Genomic DNA, 22,386 nt, shown 5'->3' on the forward strand with positions numbered 1-22,386 from the left:
TCCTGAACAATAAAATTTCCCTACTCAGCTTCACAAAATCATTACTGAATTATTCACAAGGGATAAACTACTGAACTCTATTGAACTGAACTGCCTATTAATAATTGTATTTAATTGTTAAATTGGACCAGCTTTCCCTCCACCAGTAGAAACCAGTTCCTCTACGGCAGGTCCTGGACTATCATTGGCGGCATCTTTGTCACTGGATAGAGGTTGATCTTCCACAAATTGCTTGGAAAGGTGGCTATGGAAAGGTATGTGACACATGAAATGCTCACTCAAGTAGTGTATTGAGATTGTTTTTTGAATTCCATTTCCAGAAATAGAAATAAGTGCCTTGTGTAATTTATACTTGGTTAATGTAGTGCTTAATACATGGTTATAGGAGAGTTGTTGGCTTATAGTCCAAAGTGAACCTGTGATTTATGTGTGATTATGGTGACTTGCAACGTTATGCACTAACGTAAGAAACCAAAGTAAATTCAATCTGAATTTAAAATTTAAAGGGACAATGTAGGCACCCAGGCCACTTCTGCCCATTGGAGTGGTCTGGGTGCCAACTCCCACTACTCTTAACCCTGCAAGTGTAATTATTGCAGTTTTTTTATAAACTGCAATAATTACCTTGCAGGGTTAACTCCACTTCTAGTGGCTGTCTAATAGACAGCCACTAGAGGGCACTTCCGTGTGAAAACTGTGCTAGAGCGTTGCTGGACGTCCTCACGCCGTGTGAGGACCTCCAGCGTCGCTGAATTCCCCACAGGAAAGCATTGAGAAGCATTTTCAAGGCTTTCCTATGGAGAGCTGTAATGGGCATGCGCGGCATAGTTTCCCTTTAAGTAAAAAATAGCTGAATTGAAAGTATAGCTGACTTGGAGATTTTTCCCAGTTCAGATATTTTGGCCATACATTTGAAATTCACTTTGTCTCCCTGACAATTTTCCCTTTCCCTTTATATCATTACATTCACATTGCTCCCCTGTGAGATTGATCTTTACGTGAATGTATTTATGTAAAAGTTTAAGGGCAGTACATTAGTGTAAACTTACTAAATAGTTGACATTAACAATGCTAAATTTAGACTAAAATAGATTAGATGACAAGCAGCTCAGCTCTTTGGCCTAAATGATATTATATAATCAACTCCATTTACTGTGTAGTCAATAAACAAAATATTTCATATTACTGGCATTTTCACATGGCATTCAGACTTTATAACTGACCCTATTTTAGGATCCGGTCCCACCATCTTGGAGCACAGAGTTAGCGCATCATCAGAAAGCACAAGGCTAGAAAGATGAAGAGTGCATCGGAGTTCCAGCAATAGCCAGTTTAGCTCTTTTAACATGTCACAATCAGAGCTGGTGCAAGGATTTTTTCCGCCCTAGTCAAAATAAAACTTTGCCGCCCCCTCCCCCCCATGTGACATCACAATGCCCCACCCATATGATCTGCCATATGAACTAACACCAGTGCTTCACACAGTGCGTGTTTACATTAAAAAGCCTGCAGGGACAGGCTATAGACACAGGAACCACTTCATTAAGATGCAGTGGTTCTGGGGACTATAGTGTCCCTTTAATGTGAGGTAAATTAGAGATTAGTGCCACTAATAATATACTAGATTGCCTACTGACAACCAGATGAGGATGGTGATGGGCTCTGGCTGCAGGTTGGCTCCACTGGTCTGGTGTAGAACAGGATCTCTGGAGGCTGTTTGTAACTGTGGTCACAAAATTCAATGTTCTGGGAGAACGGAAGCAGCTCAATTTTTTAGGGCCCCTTACACAGCTCAAGGTCTGGGCCCCAGGGCCTGACGGTGAGTATGCCCATAAGGCCCACCCATGTGTCCACCTATATGTTCCACCCATGAGTTTGCTCACAGGTAGTGGAGTGTGTAGGGGATGTGTTATATGTTATTTTAGAGGATCTAATGTGTGTACTTATGGAATGTAGTGTATAGGGATACCAGTTTGTGTAGGTGATGCAGTGTGTTTGTGTATAAGGGATGTATTGTGTGTTTCTGGTTGTGTGTAAGGGATGCATTGTGTGAATCTGTGTTTGTATGCATAAGGGATGCAAGGTGTGTGTCTGTAAGTGTGTGCATTGAGTGTGTGCAAGAAATGCATTGTGTTTCTGTGTGTATGTAAGAAAAGCAGTGTGTGTGTTTGCATGTGTGTGTAAGGGATGCATTGTGTGTTTCTGTGTATGTGTGCCAAGGATGCATTGTCTTTGTATGTAAGGGATGCATTGTGTGTGTGTGTGTGTGTGTTATGGATGTATTGTGTGTTTCTCTGTGTGTAAGGGAAGCATGTTGTGTCTCTGTGTGTGTAGGGATGCATTGTGTGTTTCTGTGTATGTATAGGGATGCATTGTGTGTGTGTGCGCGTAGTGTGAAAGAGCTCCCTGTCCTATAGAGCTCTCCCTTTTGTCCCTTAGAAACATAGAAACATAAAAAAAACATAGAATGTGACGGCAGATAAGAACCATTCGGCCCATCTAGTCTGCCCAGTTTTCTAAATACTTACATTAGTCCCTGGCCTTATATTATAGTTAGGATAGCCTTATGCCTATCCCACGCATGCTTCAGCTGGAAGGCTATTCCATGCATCCACTACCCTCTCAGTAAAGTAATACTTCCTGATATTATTTTTAAACCTTTGTCCCTCGAATTTAAGACTATGTCCTCTTGTTGTCGTAGTTTTTCTTCTTTTAAAAATAGTCTCCTCCTTAGAGCTCTCTCCTGCCCCTTAGTGGTCTCTCCTCACCCCCCACCCTCCCCTAGCGGTCTCTTCTTTTACTCCACCTCCCCTCTCTTCTTCTTACTCCCCCGCTTCTTCTTACTCCCCCCTCCCCTCTTCTTCTTACTCCCCCTCCCCCTCTTCTTCTTACTCCCCCTCCCCCTCTTCTTCTTACTCCTCCTCCCCCTTCTTCTTACTCCCCCCTCCCCCTGTTTTCTTCTTACTACCCCTTCCCCCTCTTCTTCTTACTCCCCTCCTCTTCTTCTTACTCCCCCTCTGTTTTCTTCTTACTCCCCCTCACCCCCTTCTTCTTACTCCACCCCCTCCCCTAGTTCTTCTTACCCCCCCCCCCCTGTGTTCTCCTCACCTCCCCTTCCCTGTAGCGTGGCCGAGCTCCTCTCCGGTCCACGGTACAGGAGTTTCTGTTTCCTGTACCCGGCCGGACTGATAGGAAGTGCACACTGAGTGTACACTTCATATCAGTCCGGCTGGGTCGCGGACCGGAGAGGAGCTCGGCCATGCTACAGGGAAGGGGAGGTGAGGAGAGAGGCAGTGCGGCAGCCGCCTGAGCGCTCTCCCTAGGTGGCTGCCTAGTTTGCCTTATAGGAAGCGCCGGCTCTGGTCACAATGGTTTATCATATCTGGCCACAGAATGAAATGGCTAACACCCAGGACTTGGCGTCTGGGATTATCAAGTTTTGGCACTGAGTTGATGCACTCATGCTGTATTTAATTTTGTGCAAAGTCTTAAACTCCAGGAAGTTGCTAGTAATTCTGAAATAAAAAATACAAAAATGGGCAACATTTTCCAAATTCGTCTCCAACTTACTTTTTATTAAACGTCCTTATGTCAGGTTTGGGTCACATTCAGATATTAATAGAATATTGATTTTCATGAGTGTGTTCAGACCTTAGTAGGTTTAGTGTTCTTAAATATTGGCCTTCACATTCCCTGTTCTATATTTTGCCATAAAAGCAAAAACACAATGGCAGGCTTGTTTTATCAGTTGGTTCCTTTTGTTTCATTTTTATAGCGCTACAATATTGGAAATTCTTATTTTAGTGTATGTAAAAATAGAGACAAAATCTATTATTAATCCTTCTTGTAGCTCTTCGTGTAAGTGTCTGTGTTGTGGTACGGTTCCCAATGTCGTTTACTTTCACTCAAAGCCATTTATGCCTTGTATTAGAAAATCTGCATGAAGGAGATCTCAAGGCCTATCTGAACAAAATTATGTGAATGGAACGAGGTACTACAATGTAAGACTTAATGAGGGGGTTTAAAAAGAGGGAGGAGAAGAGGAGGAAGAAATATTGGTCCGAGCATAGAGAAGGTTTAAACTGACACAATAGTCATTAGAACAACTACAGCTTATTGTATTTGTTCTGGTGAGTAGAACCATTCCCTTCAGGCTTTTTGCAGTAAATACTGTATTTTCAGAGAAAATGCAGTGTTTAAATTACAGCCTAGGGATAACTCCGCTGACCACTCCTCAGATGCTGCCAGAGGTGCTTCCTGGGTCAGTGTTGTACAGTGTGACTGCCATTCAGTGTCTCTACCCTCTGCATGGATTGGCTCAGAGAATCACTTCTTATGATGTCAGCCAAGCACGCAAATCAGGGGCAACAGCTGAACACTTGAATAAAGATGAGATTTGGGTGGCTGGGCAGGGGGATAGATAGTGCTAGATGGTTATTTTAACACCATATGATCAGGAATACATATTTGTGTTCCTGACCCTATAGTGTTCCTTTAACAGTAAAGAAATATGACAATGGTGTTAACAAAGCGCATGTGAAAGATAGGGTTTTGGAAGAAATTGGTTGGCATAAGAAGGTGACAAATGTTCTGTATTTCAGATTTATGGTGACTATAACATCCAGCTTTCACATTTACTCATAAAATATAATTTAGGCTTATCAATTGGATGGACAAATGTCCTGACTGATAATAAATATATAAAAAAAAATATTGTTATTAAAAGAACAGGAGTGCAATAATCTTGGGAGGGACTGAAACACTTGAAACACCAAGACAACTATAAGCCCCACCTTTCTAAGGACTGAAATTTTTTGACAGGTTGGCTTCTTACCTGAGGTTTGCCAGGCCTAGCTCCCTGTCACCACTACCAACGTTGGACAGCTGGACGTTCCTAAGCAGGAAGTTCAAATGGCTGTCCCTGAGCTAAGCCCTGCAATGCATGTTCACTGGCTGATGTTCTCAGCCAATGAAAAGCATAGCACTTTCAGCTCCTCAGTGCTGGTAGTGGAGAGTAGTGCCCAAGGGACCACAGGTAATAATTCACACCATTCAAAAAAATAGGTTGACTGCCTACAATAAGGGGTCCCCAGGGCACTCCTGGCACCATAACAACTGTATCAAGCAGGTGCAGTTATTGTGCTTGAGGTTGAAAAGTGATAGTTCTTAAAAAAAGAATGTCTTAAACAGCTGACCACCAACATGCTTATGATAGCTGTGGCGGAACCAACCTCGCCACTGGGAACTGGAGAAGTCTGGTTGCTAGCCTCCTGCCCTGCGACTATGGCCCTGGGGTGTACTAACCCTGTAAGAAGTGTATTTGGGCACAATGTATGTTTGTATGCTGTTCCTGGCCCTTTAAATACTTGGGAGCAGTGTTACAACTTTTAAACTGGCACTTCGAATGCAGCCGAAGTCGTCGAAGTGCCGAAGTCGTCGAAGTGGCCGCCATTCGACAAACGAACACTGTGGCAAACCTAGCCACTTCTGGACTGTAGTTATTAAAGGTTGTCTGTAGGCTGAATATGTACGGTGTATTTTAACCTGTGTATGTACCGTATTGTGGCCGTTCGCATGCTGGCAGCCGTACGCTGCCAGCATACAAATCCCTTTCGTTTGACGAAACCCGGCTATCCAGGCCGTTCGCCATACGAATGAGGGCTCCCCAGGTAGACCACCCACTCACCAGTCGTGTGGCACCAATTAACCGATTGCAACAATGTTGCAATCGGTAATTAAGGGCTCTCCTAGGTGGCCGTCGTTCGGCTACCGACCATGCGGCGGTCGGCCATCTTGGATCCTTTGTCTCTGCAGCGGTGTTCGGTCGTCGAGAGCCTGGAACTGAAAACGGCTACTCAATGATCCGAACACCGCTGGACTTCCAGAGCGTTCGGGAGTTCCGCGTTCGGCACATTCTGTGCCCCATAGATGTTCGGTACTTTTAAACCGAACTCAATGTTTTAATGTATTTTGTGCGGCGTTCGGTTAGTTTAGCTGGGATCAGAGCGGTATTCTCACTAAATGTGCCCGCCGACCCCAGCTATCTACCGAACGGTCATTTGTCTAAAAGCGAGTAAAAATTTATAAAATATGGATTTCTGTATAAATTGTCGGTTTTGCTCCAAAAGGGGATAATCCACTTAATCGTCCATTTTAGTGGGAGTATCCCTCTCGTGTAGCAATGCCTGTTGGGATAATTACAATGCCTGATGGGAGAAATCCCCTGTAACAGCTGTAAGGAAACCCCTTGCAAGGGGAACTGCATAAATATGGAAGTCTGTGAATAAAGCAAGTTAGTTGACTCCCAAACTGTGTTTCGTCCGGTTATTGGGAGGATGGGGAATATTGCCGTGCTTTCTGTTCTGACTGTGGATTTCCTGAGGATACCAACGGATATCGTGGAGTAATATACTGCATTCCGTTACAATTGGTGGCAAGCGACGGGATCCGAACCTTACAGCCGAAAGCAGAATTCGTGTAACTGGAACTACCGAACAAGGAAAGCAAGGGCAATTCGTATGGAGATTGATTATACCATACTGAAACGACAGACTTTAAAAGAACTACTGGAAGCCAGAGGGAAAGTAGCCAGCAGCAAAACCAAAGCGATACTAATTGCCGAGCTGATGGAGGGAGACCAAGCCCGCAGCGCTACACCCCCAGTAGTTATGGAAGAAACGCTCTATGAAAGAGAGATGAGGACCAGGCTAGCATTTTTGCCGCAGCCTATATCGGAGGCCACGTTGAATATGGTAATGGCAAATGTGCAGGAATATGTTATGGCACACAGCCCACAACACACCTTGACTCGAACCGAGTCCAACCCAGGGTCTCTTTACAACCCGGTAAAGCCCAAGATCCCGTATCAGGCCTTCAGAGCCTTTTGCGAGGAAAAGGACGAGATCGATGGGTACTTGCAGGACTTTGAAAGACTGTGTGACCTACATGAGTTAGAACGGTCAGTATGGGTGCAACTGCTAGCAAGCAAACTAGCAGGTCGGGCAGCCGAAGCTTACCGTGCTGTGCCCAGTGAGGACTGCAAAGATTACGAAAAAGTAAAGCGCGCCATCTTGGAGAGGTATGCCATTACCCCAGAGGCATACCGGCGCAAGTTCAGACACTTACGCAAACCAGAGAGGGATTCACACGCAGAGTGGGCACATAAACTGGATCAAGCCTCCCAAGGGTGGATACAGGCCAGCAACGCCACCACCATGGAGGAATTGCGTCAGATGATGTTGCTGGAGCAATTTTTTAATGGATTATCCCCGGAGACTCAAGAATGGGTACGGGACAGGAAACCCCTCACCCTAACTGAAGCAGCTAGATTGGCCGATCAACACTTTGATGCACGGAGGCACCAGGGACCTATAGCCAAAAGCTACTCCCGACCCACAGGACTACCTAGCGCTACACCACCTCTAGCGCCCACAGCCGCCCCGTTCCGTCCCTCGCAAGGACATGTACCGCCACCTTCCAGGTACAACGGGCGGGCCAACATCCAGTGCCATTCCTGTAAACAATGGGGGCATATGGCCCGAGAATGCACCCAGAATCGTGGCAGGCCCACCTGGAATCAGGGGCGTCCAAACCCCGTACCCAGGGCGGCTGCTCACCATTACCAGAGGGAACCAGCCACTCAGGAGTTGTGGAGTGTTCATACAGAGGAACCCCTGGGTATCTTACACGAGGTAATGTCGGTCCGAGCCACCGATAACCGGCAGCATCACCGGCAGCTGGTAACGCTTGAGGGGAACGAGGTTCAGGGACTGCGGGATTCGGGAGCTACCTTAACCCTGATAGCACCCCATTTGGTATCGGAGGGCACGCATACTGGCGGATCTGTGGCCGTCCGGGTAGCCGGGGGAGCTGTATACCGACTACCCACGGCGAAAGTACATTTGAACTGGGGTGCGGGAGAGGGGACAGTAGAAGTGGGACTAATGCAGAACTTACCCGCAGATGTTGTGCTAGGGAATGATTTGGGGCAGATGACCTCTGCCTTTGTTCCGCAGGCTCCCTACCAGGAAGCCCATCCAGTAACCACACGGCAGCAGGCTCGCACCACGGCTACACCGATGCACTCTGAGGCTCAGGTAAGAGACCACGACCCCCACCCGACTCCCATGTCCTGGGATACCCCGACTACCTTTGTCACTGAAGTACAGACCGATCCCACTTTACAAGTCTATAGGGACCGGGCACAAGCTGACCAGACAGGGCTAGAGGGGGAGCATTACACGTGGGAGAAAGGGTTATTGTACCGTGTCACGGCCAAGGATATGGGGGGATCTGTCACCTTGACTAACAAACAGTTAGTGGTACCGCAGAAGTATAGGCAGGAGCTGCTTAGAATTGCTCATGATATCCCCTTGTCAGGACACCTAGGGATGACCCGCACCAGATACCGCCTGACGCATGCGTTTTTCTGGCCCAGAATCTCCCAGGATGTGCGACAGTATTGCACCTCCTGCGACGTTTGCCAGCGAGTAGGTAAACGAGGGGATCGCCACAAGGCCAAGTTATGCCCCCTACCCATTATTGCCGAACCCTTCAGCAGGGTAGCGGTAGACATAGTAGGGCCCCTGCCAAAACCCAGTCCCTCTGGCAAAAAGTATATTTTAACTGTGGTGGACTACGCCACCAGGTACCCCGAAGCCGTGGCTCTCACTAACATTCATGCTGAGACCGTAGCTGAAGCATTAATGAAAGTGTTTTCCAGGGTAGGGTTCCCCCAAGAAATCATATCCGACCGGGGCACCCAATTTACTGCCGAAGTCACCCAGCATATGTGGAAGGTATGTGGCATTAAGCCAATAGTCAATTCCGCCTACCACCCCCAGTCCAATGGACTATGTGAGAGATTCAATGGGACGCTGAAGCAGATGCTTCGGACGTTCGGGGAAACCCACAAAGACTGGGAGAGGTTCCTGCCTCACCTGCTCTTTGCGTATAGAGAGGTTCCCCAAGAATCGACCGGATTCTCCCCATTCGAACTATTGTTCGGGAGAAGGGTACGGGGACCCTTAAACTTGATTAGGGAACACTGGGAGGGGGAAAGTACGGCTAGCGAAACCCCTATCGTATCATATGTACTGGAGTTCAGAGACCGTCTGGAGGCGCTAACTCAGGCTGTGCACACCAACCTCCAGGCGGCGCAGCAACGTCAGCGACGCTGGTACGATAGAGGAGCCAGGGACCGCAGCTTTCAAGTGGGACAGAAGGTTTTGATTTTAAAACCTGTCCGCACGGACAAGCTGCAGGCCATCTGGCAAGGCCCATACCAGGTAGTAGAGCAGCGATGCGACACTACCTATGTGATCGGCCCCTGCTCAGGGGTAGGGAAGAGACGCATGCTCCATGTAAACATGCTCAAACCCTACCATGAGAGGATAGAGGATGTGACGGCAATCTGTGCCTCTGCCTTAGAAGATCAGGAGAACTTGCCCCTACCTGATCTACTAGAACCGGAAGAACCGATAGAGCCCTCCCGGGGAGTTCAGCTGGGGGAGCGGCTAAGCCCTCTCGAGCGTACCCAGGTACAGGCGCTGATCGTAGCTAAAGGGGCTACCTTCTCCAATTTACCTGGGTACACTCCGCTAGCCACCCACCGAGTCGAAACTCCGGGACAGCTACCTATGCGACAGGCTCCATATAGGGTCCCGGAATCAGTCCGGACCCATATGAAGGCCGAGTTGGATGAAATGTTGCAGCTAGGGGTTATCGAACCCTCAGATAGCCCCTGGGCATCACCGGTAGTCCTGGTGCCTAAAAAGAACGGCACTACCCGATTCTGCGTTGACTACCGGAGGCTGAATGACAAGACAGTGTCTGATGCCTACCCGATGCCTCGGATAGACGAGCTGCTAGATAAGATGGCACGGGGTCAGTATCTCACTACCATTGACTTGTGTAAGGGATACTGGCAAATTCCTCTAGCCGATGATGCCATCCCCAAGTCGGCGTTTGTCACTCCGTTTGGCCTGTACCAGTTTAAGGTCATGCCCTTCGGAATGAAAAACGCTCCGGCTACCTTTCAGCGGATGGTAGATCGGCTACTGGACGGCTTCCAGGAGTATGCCTGTGCCTATTTGGATGATATAGCCATCTTCAGCCAGACCTGGGAAGATCACCTACACCATATAGGGGCGATCTTAGACCGTATTGGTGAAGCCGGGTTAACTTTAAAACCTAGTAAGTGCCACATAGGTATGGCCGAGGTGCAGTATCTGGGCCACCGAGTAGGGTGTGGGCAGCAGAGACCCGAGCCAGCCAAAATTGAGGCCGTAGCTAAGTGGCCTACCCCAAGGACTAAGACTCAAGTGCTCGCTTTCCAAGGGACTGCCGGGTATTATAGAAAATTTGTCCCCGACTACAGCACCCTGGCCAAACCCCTGACGGACCTGACCAAAAAGAACCTTCCCCGACTGGTTGTCTGGGCCCCAGAGTGTGAGCAGGCATTCCAACAACTCAAGACAGCTCTGACTAATGCTCCTGTGTTAACTGCTCCTGATCCAACTAAAAGATTTCTTGTCCACACAGACGCTTCAATGTTTGGATTGGGGGCAGTGCTGAGCCAAGTGGGAGCCGATGGCGGAGAGCATCCCGTAGCCTACTTAAGCCGAAAGTTGTTGCCCCGTGAAGTGAGCTACGCCGCCATTGAGAAAGAATGCCTGGCCGTGGTGTGGGCCCTTAAAAAGTTACAGCCGTATTTGTATGGACAACCTTTTTCACTACTCACAGATCACAACCCGTTGGTGTGGCTGAACCGTGTGTCTGGGGACAATGCCAGGCTGCTGCGCTGGAGTTTGGCGCTGCAGCCCTTTGACTTTACCATCCATTACCGCCCAGGAAAGCAAAACGGTAACGCCGACGGGTTATCCAGACAGACTGAACTCGAGAAGTGATCTGTGAGTACTCTCCCGGACATCCCCAAGCCGATCCGTTGGGATCAGACTGTGTATGCCGGCTTGGTTCTGGGGGAGCATTGTGGCAAACCTAGCCACTTCTGGACTGTAGTTATTAAAGGTTGTCTGTAGGCTGAATATGTACTGTGTATTTTAACCTGTGTATGTACCGTATTGTGGCCGTTCGCATGCTGGCAGCCGTACGCTGCCAGCATACAAATCCCTTTCGTTTGACGAAACCCGGCTATCCAGGCCGTTCGCCATACGAATGAGGGCTCCCCAGGTAGACCACCCACTCACCAGTCGTGTGGCACCAATTAACCGATTGCAACAATGTTGCAATCGGTAATTAAGGGCTCTCCTAGGTGGCCGTCGTTCGGCTACCGACCATGCGGCGGTCGGCCATCTTGGATCCTTTGTCTCTGCAGCGGTGTTCGGTCGTCGAGAGCCTGGAACTGAAAACGGCTACTCAATGATCCGAACACCGCTGGACTTCCAGAGCGTTCGGGAGTTCCGCGTTCGGCACATTCTGTGCCCCATAGATGTTCGGTACTTTTAAACCGAACTCAATGTTTTAATGTATTTTGTGCGGCGTTCGGCTAGTTTAGCTGGGATCAGAGCGGTATTCTCACTAAATGTGCCCGCCGACCCAGCTATCTACCGAACGGTCATTCGTCTAAAAGCGAGTAAAAATGTATAAAATATGGATTTCTGTATAAATTGTCGGTTTTGCTCCACGAGGGGATAATCCACTTAATCGTCCATTTTAGTGGGAGTATCCCTCTCGTGTAGCAATGCCTGTTGGGATAATTACAATGCCTGATGGGAGAAATCCCCTGTAACAGCTGTAAGGAAACCCCTTGCAAGGGGAACTGCATAAATATGGAAGTCTGTGAATAAAGCAAGTTAGTTGACTCCCAAACTGTGTTTCGTCCGGTTATTGGGAGGATGGGGAATATTGCCGTGCTTTCTGTTCTGACTGTGGATTTCCTGAGGATACCAACGGATATCGTGGAGTAATATACTGCATTCCGTTACAAACACGTGGCGGCGGCCATTTTAACTTAGTCGAACGCGGTCAGCGGTGTGTGCAGTAAAATCTATGGAACTGTTTGCGGCTACACAATTGGACGAACACCGCTGATGCGGACCTTCTTCGACACCGCTGCTGGAGACTAAGTCCCGTTCGAAGATTCGAACGCCCGTTCGAATGGGACTTAGTCGTTTTCTCGGTGTAAAAAAGACCGACCGCACAGCCCAAATCCCTGGAACTGTTTTTGGGCATGAAAATGTGCCTGCAGTCGGTCAAAAGTGACTTTCACTTATCTCCCGAACGGCTGGACGGATTCAAATGATTTTTGGGTATGTTTGTATTTGGAATGTGCTGATTAATAATATGTAACTGTTATTAATATTGGATGAATGGTTTTAGAGTTATGAAAGTTGGGTAAAACGTATGTTTAAATTGTACGGATAATTGGGTTACCTCTCAGGCTAAGGGGAGGGAATCTGTGGGATGTAACCATTGTGTGATTGGGTAATGTATAATTATATGTGGGCTTCTCCCTTGCAGGGGAGAGTTGCATAAAAGCAGAGTGTGTGTCATTAAACCTGAGTTCTACTTTACCCTCAATTTGGAGTGCCGTCTCTTATTGGGGGAATCTGATACAAGGGATTGCTATGCTTGTCATATTCCCTTGCTAAATCACTGCTAAGCTCTTGTTCTGCTTGTTCCTGGTCTACGGTGGTTATGGTGTCTGCTGCAGTGCTTGGAGTCCTCAGGAAGCGCTAGGAGCATCCTTCAACGGAGGTCCCAGTCGGGGTGCTAGGCGATCCATTACAATAGCATTGTGTTGTAGGCACAGGTGCATTGCATAGTTAAACAATGTAGAATCAAACAATAACACTCACAATGGCTGCTAGTTAATTTTCTATGGCCTGAATTTTTTTCTCTTTCCATATGTTTTTATAAAATTTTTCACATTAAAATAATTGTACATATTGATAGTAACAAGTAGTACAATAAGTGTAGAATGTAACAATTACAATAATAATAATACAATTAAAAACAAAAACTAACAAAGAAAAAAAACAGGGGTATAATAATAGTTTACATCCATGTGGTTACTAATCTATATTTTAAAAAAAAAGCAGGGGGGGGGGGTACAAGTATGTCATATATGTTTTGTATAATTATGTTTTTAAATTATATTATACATGGTAATTATAAGAAAATTAAATATTTTGTTTTGTCAGGTGGGAAACATGGTCAAAGTTTGTACACATACATACTGACATACACACACATACATACATACTGACTGACATACATACACAGACAGACAGACACACACAGCTCATTTTTTTAGCCACCCTCCTGTTCCTTATATTTTTGTTGCAGTAGGGTGGCTGGGGATAATGGGAGTCGGCAAACTCCTCCAGTCTGCTTCCTCCTTCCTGCACGGAGTAAGCTGGGAGGAAGTGACCGACCATCACTTCCTCCCAGCACAATTTGCGTCTGCCATTTTTAAAGGGGCCCGATCTGGATATTATATGGAGCACAGACCGGGTCCCTGAAGATATAGGGCTCCATCCCCCAAGAAACCCATTTTAAGACCAAATATTTTTCTAATATTCTATTGAAGGATTACCCCACTCAGTTCCACTCAAATTCTCATATCAAATCAAGGGGTGTATCATTTTTTTTTCACAAAAGCGTACCCTGTCACACTGAAGAAGTTTCTGTGGACAATAAAGGTAGGTTTATAAATTGGAGAGGTACGCTAACTAGTGTGGAATATACTTTGGCAAACATTTACTTCCCTAACTCTGGGCAACTTCAGTTTTCGAAAACAATTGTTAGTAGAGTTTCTAAAGATGCTAAGGGCAGACTGATTATAGGAGGAGATCAGTGGTGTATCCTGGTTTTGTGCTGCCCTAGGCAGGACAAAACTCAGGCGCCCCCCTCCCACCCACGCCACCCTCACCCAACCCTCCCCCCCCACCCGCGCCACCCCCACCGAACCCTTCCCCCGTCCCGCCTTCTAAATACACACACACACACATTCACTGACAAATACGCATACACTAGGTAACAGAAACACACTCACTAGCAGACACACACACAGTCTAACAGACACACACACAGTCTAACAGACACACACACAGTCTAACAGACACACACTTACAGACACACACACTGACATACACACACACTAACACACACACACACAGACCCACACACATACACTAACAGACATACACACACTAACAGACATACACACACACAAACTAACAGACACACACACAGACCCACTAACAGACATACACACACTTACAGACATACACTTACAGACATACACACACACACACACACTAACAGACATACACACACACACTAACAGACATACACAGACATACAAACACACTCAATCACTCACATATTTAATACATTTTTTTTTTTTAATTTAACCCCCCCAGCCTCCTTACCTTTGGGAAAGCTGGGGGGGGATATCTGTCTCCCTGGTGGTCCAGTGGCTGCTGGGAAGTGCGGGTAGGTGGGCGGCCGGCGAGGGAGCACTTCCTCTGAGCGGTCTGCTCAGCTCCCTCGCGCGCCGCAGAGTGATGCTGGGAGGCGGAGCCGGAATATGACGTCATATTCCGGCTCCCAGCCTCACTCTGCGGCGCGCTCCCTCGCCGGCCGCCCACCTACCCGCACTTCCCAGCAGCCCGCCGGCCGCCCAGCATGCCTTGTTAGCCGCAAGGCTCACAAGGCATTTGCCCTGGGCATTTGGGGGCGGCTTTTTTTGCCGCCCCCTGAAAAATGCCGCCCAAGGCAAATGCCTTGTTTGCCTCGCGGCAAATACACCCCTGGAGGAGATACCAATTTTGTTCTAGACTGTGAAAAGGACATTGTCAGAAAAACTGAACGCATTGTTAAAAATTACAATAGTGAAAGATCGGCTAATCAGTGCTCCAAATTTCTTTTTTCACAAGGATTATTAGATTGTTGGCGCATATTACATGAAGGAGAGAAAGACTATACCTATCACTCGACCATGTATAATATGTACTCTCGGATTGACAGGTTCTTGGCAGGTGAGAGCACAATTCCGTGCATTATAAGGTCCGATATTTTGGACGCTAATTGGTCTGATCATGCCCCCATAGTGTTATATTTGGAGTAGTCCTTCCAGTCGAATCCATGCAGGCCATGGATCTCATTGACCATTTAGTCACAGAGCTTGAAAATAAGACACTTGCTGAAAAGAGCTTAATAACTATTTCAGGGAAAATTAAAATCCAAATTTACTTGTTACTTCATTATGGAATGCTCATAAAGCTGTCTTGAGGATATTTGAAGAAAATTTGATCGAAAAAGAATTGTATAACTTAAATCTGGCAAACAAATAAGGCCTGAATTTTCACCCAGATTTAAGTAAAATATCTGAATTAGATTTAAAAAATAAATAAATAATTCTGCAGTTTAAAAAACAGGTTAGGTACAAATTAGGCTTATTGGAAATGGCTATTTACTACCTAGAATACATTTTTACTACTGAATGAGTTATTGTAATGGGATTTCTCCAGGTCGGCTAAATTAGGACTTTCTGATATAAGAAAACATGCTCATTTTATGTAACTGATAAGTCCATACATTCTTGTTTATTAGTTTTTTTGCTGTTGAGATGTAGTGTGGACTGCACTTTCTCTGTCGATTTGACATGTGCATTGGTAACTACACCTTCTTTAAGCACGATTTAGGGTTTGCTCTTGCTACTGTGTCTTCTGTCTTTAGTTAAATTCTTACCCTTCACATCCACCTTTTAGCATTGTTCCTCTTTCATTGGCTAATTTTTACCCTCCCTGTTTTTAAAGGATTAGGGTTTTAAAGGTACCTGCCATGCCCAAACCACATTTTCTGTTTTAAAAGAGTATAAAATGTGGGGCGGGGCCGGACCGCCAATGGGATCAGACATGTCCTGTCTGAGCTCCCGCTTCGGGGACGGAAAATCGGAGCAAACTGGGGGCGAAACCATGCTAGCAACCGGTAAAGGAGACTAATCTGAGCCCCAGACCCAGGGGTACGAGGAGATACCCCACAAGATCCTGTCCGGCACCCACAGTAACCCGACGAAGGCCCGAGGTGTGCTGGAGCTTGAGCCGGGAAGAGACGGCCGCTCTCCTGGGTCTCCGGTTGGTGCCCGGCCCCTCCCCCCCCCTCTGGACCGGGGGGGTCATCCCGGTCCACACAAGCAACTGCTCTTACGCCAAGCTGGGTGGCAAACTATCGCCCTGCTGGGGAACACTCACCGGCAGCACCCTCCCAAGATGGCCGCCGCACGCCAGCCACATGTGCGAACTACCCACAGGACGGAACTCGCACACAGAGAAAACCATCCAGTGCAATCTGACCACCACAGCAACCTGCTTCAGGGATGTGTCGGCTCATTACACTGGGCTAAACAAGGTGCTGCTTGCAGCATATATATCTGGTGGAAAAACTCCTCTGTGTCTGCGGAAAGCACCATCACGCTCCTGAGGCCCACCCTTCCCCTCTTAGAGGCATCCACAGTAATTCCAGCGGCTACAAGTGGAGACAGAGGCTCCTGTTACAATGGGGACCGAAGCTATAGGCCGAGGCCCACCATGAGTTGCAAGAACTGCAGAATCATGAGACCACGGAGGGGACCCCCACTACCCACACAGGACTTACCTGAATGCCACACAGCAACCCGACGTCACCGAGTACACCACTAAGCCCCATGCTGGGATGTCTATGGAAGGTCTGTACACGGCCCCTGCGAGACAGAGGTTGACTCCAGGGCTCTATCGGGAAATGCTATTTGACAGGACTCCCAAGCAGTACATCTGGACAACGAAACAGCTTATGTGTCAATTCTAATCTCTAATTTTATGTTTTTTACTCATGGCTTGCTTGGGGGGGCCTCTGGGTGGTCTAAGCTTGTGAATTATATACCGGTAAAGTTTGTCATACTTAAAATTTGTTCGCCTAGCATATAACCTAAGCCTTGCAGCCTACTATAACTTACCTAAGCTATTTGTATGTCTGCTATCTAACAAAACAGGAAACGTCTAACCTAAGTTTTTTTTTATGTACATAGTTCTCCGCCTAGCACCTAGGTTTCGTGCGTTATATTTAACCCTGCACCCACGAATACTGCTAGAGCAATATAAGACCTAACGTCAATGCCATGTACTCTCAAAATACTTTTCTGTTCTCACGCTGACCATGCTAAATATTTGCTTAGAATTCCTTGTCAAGTGTAATAGTTTTCAAGCGTCTGTGTTATCAAATTTTACTGCTACAAAAACAAAATGTGCTGATTTATTAACTGCCCTGTATTGTTAAACAATGTATACTGATTCTCTTGCTACCGCTGTTGGGGCAGAGCAAGCGCGTATGTAATCTTCAAGCACAACAAAAATAAAGAATTAAAAAAAAAAAAAAAAAAAGAGTATAAAATGTAATCTATATATTATGCTAACAGTTTTGCTAGCAAATGCACAGGTTGAGAGAAAACTATTTAAAAATAGTATTTACCCTCACTTGTCAATCAATTATTCGGTATAGACTCTATGCCATGGAATTGATGACCGGAAGAGCAGAAAAGTCCTCCCACAGGTGGCCCTTCTGTTGCTAGTGCTGGCTAGAGAGTTTTTTTACTGGCATTGAAGACAGAGTGTCAGTGTCATGGAGGATGAATGGGGAAGCCATCCCAAATAGCGCAAATCAGTGAAGACCACAGTAGGAGCAAGGGCGGACTGCAGGTGAGTGGTTACAGAAGTATAACTGTGAAAGGAGATTGCGGCAGGGGAGTAGAGTTTCAGGTAAGTGGTGACAAGTTCCCTTTAACTGGATTGATAAACACTCAGCTAGCAGTTGCAACATATTATTTCAATTTGACCTAGCAGCTGAAAACATCAACTGTGTTCTTTAACTCTATTTTCTTACTTTTGGTACTTTAGTATCAGTAAGTCATGTTAATGATGTTTCCTATATAATATAACACTCAGAATCTCTTTACAGAGACATAAAGCCATGGAACATCATGCTGGATGACATGGGCCACATCAAGATTGGAAACTTCAGGTTGGCGTTGGAGATGTACAGAAAGAACACAAGAGCATATGCTGGCACCAAAGGTTATATGGCTCCAGAGGTAGGAATAGACCAAGGTTGATACACTGATTCGATTTGAGGCTACATGACATGAATATATTACACCTCACCAAGAGAAATAATCACTCTGTAAGTAAACATAGCTAGTATAGATATGAAGATAATTAAACACCCTAGAACAAATATTAGAGATTGTTTATGAAATTCCATTCAGATTTATGTTTAGAGTAATGCTCACTAATGATCTTTCTTAAATAAACTCACAAAGATGTTGCACATGTGCTTCAGATAAAAATGTTAATAACAGAACGTTATAGAATAGTGCATTAATATTAATATTATTAGTATCAATCATCATTCTGCTATCAAGAAAGAAAACTCTGGTGTAGGTTAAATTGACTGAAATAGAAATCTTATCAGAAAATAGAATTACAGCCAAAGCCAAGGGGGGAAACAACAAAAATATGGAATTGGCATCCTGATAAATTATTAATTGTGAACTGTGTGAATAAACCATTTGCTTATTAAATTATGGCCTTGACTTAATCTTTTTGGGTAGGTTTTTGAAAATGTATTTAATATATATTGGATATATTTTTTATATTTGATATATTTTTTGATAGTTTAACATTTTATAAATATAATTGGAAAAGTTGAACAAATATTAAATCCTTCGAAAAGGGGGGCGGGGCCGGACCGCTATGCTGAACGGTCGCACACCAGAGCAGCTCCTGCAATCTCTACAAACTATAGCCCAAAAACACCAAACCAGTACTTATCTGACGACTGGCAGCTGTGACCCAGTGCAAGAAGACACCCTGGTTCCGAGAAGAGGCTTGCTGCACAGTTCTAGTCCCTTGGAGGGGTGCTCGCCGTCACCCAAGACGGAGAGCGCTCGGGCGCTGAGTGGGACAGACGCCCGCCGCCCTGCTATCCTGCCTACCAGCGGTTTACCAGAAGCACAAAGTTAGGTGGATATGGCCCCGTTCCCCCCCCTCCCCTCTGGGCTGGCGTGGGTTATCCCGTTCCCCACCCTTTGGCCCTTATGAGTGCGAGCCCACCAGCATTCTATGCCGCGGTAGTGTCGAACTAGAGCACAGAGGACGCATCCAAGATGGCGGAGACCGCGTGCCGAGCCATTTCTGCTAGAGGGAAGACTGAAGCTCCCCCTTCACTTGACTCTCCACCAGCGGAATGCCGGCGCAAACTAAACAGGAATTGGCGGTTACCTGCTGCGACCACACACAGAGCCCGAGGTCTGGTCCTGGGATGAGCGAAAATATGGCGGAGCAGCCAAAGGCAAACCACGCCAACGCAAGAGCAGAGGTCGGCAAATGCACATCACCGCCCAAGCACGCTCCAACATACAACCCTCAGCAGAGGCATTGCTCCAACGTTCTAGTCTTACCTGCCGTACCTCCCAGACCGACGCGTGGTGGGCGAGAAACCTGGGCTAACTGCCTGCGGCTGCGGAGATAAAACTGGGGATTAGCACGTCTACTACGATCCGTATTCTGCACGGGACGAATAACTGGAGGAGACGCAAGGGGGTCTACTACTCTGACACTCACCTGGCATGAAGTCACTGAGGCGGCTTTCGGGCTGTCGTCCCTCCTTGATTCCTCATTGGGATGGGTCTCAGGATGCATGGACACTGACGGTCATCTTGCTGGTGCGGGGGCCGCCGGGGGGTAAAAAAGCTTACAGCATAGTCTCAACTATCAGATGAGCTCACATAATGTTGCTATCAAGCTACCTAATAACCAAGCTAAGTGAAATGTTGGTCTACTCAGAAATAATAATTTACTCACCCAATAAGCGTCTGTTACACTGTTATATAACATAACCAGTGGATGAGCCTGAATAGCCTCTTACATGCACGCTATGATTTGCACCACACTACTGTCTACTCTCATAAAATATACAAAAATGTGCACAGTTTATCCATGCCATATGATTGTTTATACATGCTTATGAAAACCCTGGCATTAGCTGTTGTGGCATTGCTGGCGTTAATGTATCTTGTTTAACCCATGCATGACAAAATAAAGAATTATAAATCATTTGAAAAGCTTTCCAGAAACATTAAATGAAGGCCTCATTCCTCAGTTTTATCAATGCTCATTTGTTACTCTGTCTTAGAAAGTCACATTGCTACAAATAATTTTAAAATAGTGATTATATTATTATATTGTTCAGTAATACTTTCTTTTCTCTTTGTAAACTCTAGAGTCTAGACCAATCATATCTGAAATTCTTTCAGCAGATGGGAAGAAATACAAGGATGCTGTAGATTGGTCGAACTATGGTTTCATCCTATGTTAGAGGATAAAGAAAACACTTCAGAAAGATCCAACTGCTGCCCAAGCTACGCTTCATGACACCGCAAACCAACCTGAGTGTCAGAGAAATCATGTCAAAATCTCATGTCAAAAAGGTGTGTATGATCTGGCAGTCTAGATTGAAGCATTACTTTAGGCAACCTGACCCTTCAGTGATTTAATGTGATCATTGATTGTGTATGTGCAGTGTTCCTCTTAATAGTGCTGCACATACAGAGATACTGCACTTTGTTTTCGGAGGTGTAACAAGTCATCATTCAGGCACACCTCTGGGACGTCCATCCCACTGCAGTGAGGAGGAATGACGTCCGTGAAGATGGATCAGGCTGCGAGCAGAACTTGGTCTCAGCATGTGATGGCAGTTGAGTTGTTGTTTGTTCAGCAAAAAGGAGATCATTCTATGGAAAAGTTACTTTTTGCTTATCTGAAAATGGGAATTTTATATAGAGTAAATTAGTAACCCATAATGTCCATAAGTAACAAGATAGTAATTCAGTGAGAAGATGTATTGTATTGGATTCATAGTTTTTAGGGTAAGGCAAATATTGTTATGCTAATATGTTGTTGTTTGCATGTTCAGGCAGACTTTAGACAGTGCAATTATTCTGTTTATTGAAAACTGAGTCATTTATAGGATAGAATAAAGCATAGAGTAACGCTGAAAAAATACATTCCATTAAGAAAATGGTATTGCATTTGGTATGTATTGACCAACAGACTTTCACATTCATTTTGGGCTTATGGAAATGTAGAAATGTTTGTCCTTATTTGCATATTCTAAAAAGAATTTCGGCATACAATATTTAAAAAAATGTTTTGGGTGTATCCAGTCATTCAGAGAACTGGAAAAAACATTGAATGATTCCCCCGTCCTATATCTACTGGGCTGCAGGATTAGAAGCAAATAGTTAAAACAGTGACTTGGCAAATGGTCTCCCTTCTGCGTTCCAGTGAGAAATCAGGGGCATATAAAAATGTCTCCCTGAGCCACTCATACGCAGTGGATGAGTGGGTTAAAAAATCAGAGCAGGTGGACTTGCTCCCCTCCCATTCCCTACCTCACTTGCCCACATATACATTTCACCTATGTGTCATGGATGAAGAATAAAGGGTCACACTAAGCACTATAACAACTTTAAAGTATTGTTCAGTTTAGAGGACCCTGAAGTCACTCTCAGAGAGTAGCTTATAACTGAAGTGATTTGTAAAAATTGCTGCAGGTATAAGACAAGCCTCCAAAAAATCTAGACCAATCTATTGACCAAGTTTGACTGATCTCTCTCTCCTCCCCATAGAGACAACCAAGCTGGGCAGCCAATCACTGCACATAACCCGATTCACAAAACATGCTTTGTGATGTGGATTAGTGGAACTGAGGCTGACGACTAAACTGATGATCTCATGATTACATAAAGGTTGCTATACAGGACTTTATGGGATATAGTCAGGCCTCAGGGACCAGAATGAGAGGCTATAGATCGATTAACTTCTTCCTGGTTAAAGAGTGATTTGCCTCCTGCCAGTTCCACATGATGCAAGGTGTCTGAGCCTAAAGCTTTGGCAGTTTCTCTGCTCTGAGGAAATCTGAGTACAGGCGTCCGGTTTCCCAGCCTGTGTTCTAATGCCCTCACAAAGCGCTGCACTGGAATGTCTGTGGCTGCACCAGCAGCCCACCGGACCACCAGGGAATGTATTTATGCCTCCATTCCTGCCTTGGCGGTAAGCAGGAAGGGGACAAATGTTATTTAAAAAAAAAAGACATTAGATTGTGGGGAGACTGTAACACAGCCTTCCCCATACTGTCACCCCCACACACACACACTTAGTCCCCAATTAAATAAAATCCCTACTCATTCAAACACCCTGCCACAATCACTCACCCCCCAACCTAGCCACACTCACCCTGTTACACTCACTCCCTTTACTATCACACTCACCCCCCAACCTTATCACACTCACCACTCCTCTTATCCTGCCACACTAACACTGTAAC

General features: G+C 45.9%; 1 long non-coding RNA gene across 1 annotated transcript; it reads left to right on the forward strand.

Moving 5' to 3' along the window:
• Nucleotides 1-21,949, forward strand: LOC134587253 (uncharacterized). Its single transcript, XR_010086621.1, has 5 exons — nucleotides 1-254; nucleotides 14,904-15,005; nucleotides 17,959-18,091; nucleotides 20,289-20,488; nucleotides 21,689-21,949. It is a non-coding gene; the product is annotated as an uncharacterized LOC134587253 (long non-coding RNA).
• The last annotated feature ends 437 nt before the right edge of the window (nucleotides 21,950-22,386 follow it).

This window comes from Pelobates fuscus, chromosome 2 (genome assembly GCF_036172605.1).
Source record: "Pelobates fuscus isolate aPelFus1 chromosome 2, aPelFus1.pri, whole genome shotgun sequence".
In the NCBI taxonomy this organism is placed as follows: domain Eukaryota; kingdom Metazoa; phylum Chordata; class Amphibia; order Anura; family Pelobatidae; genus Pelobates; species Pelobates fuscus.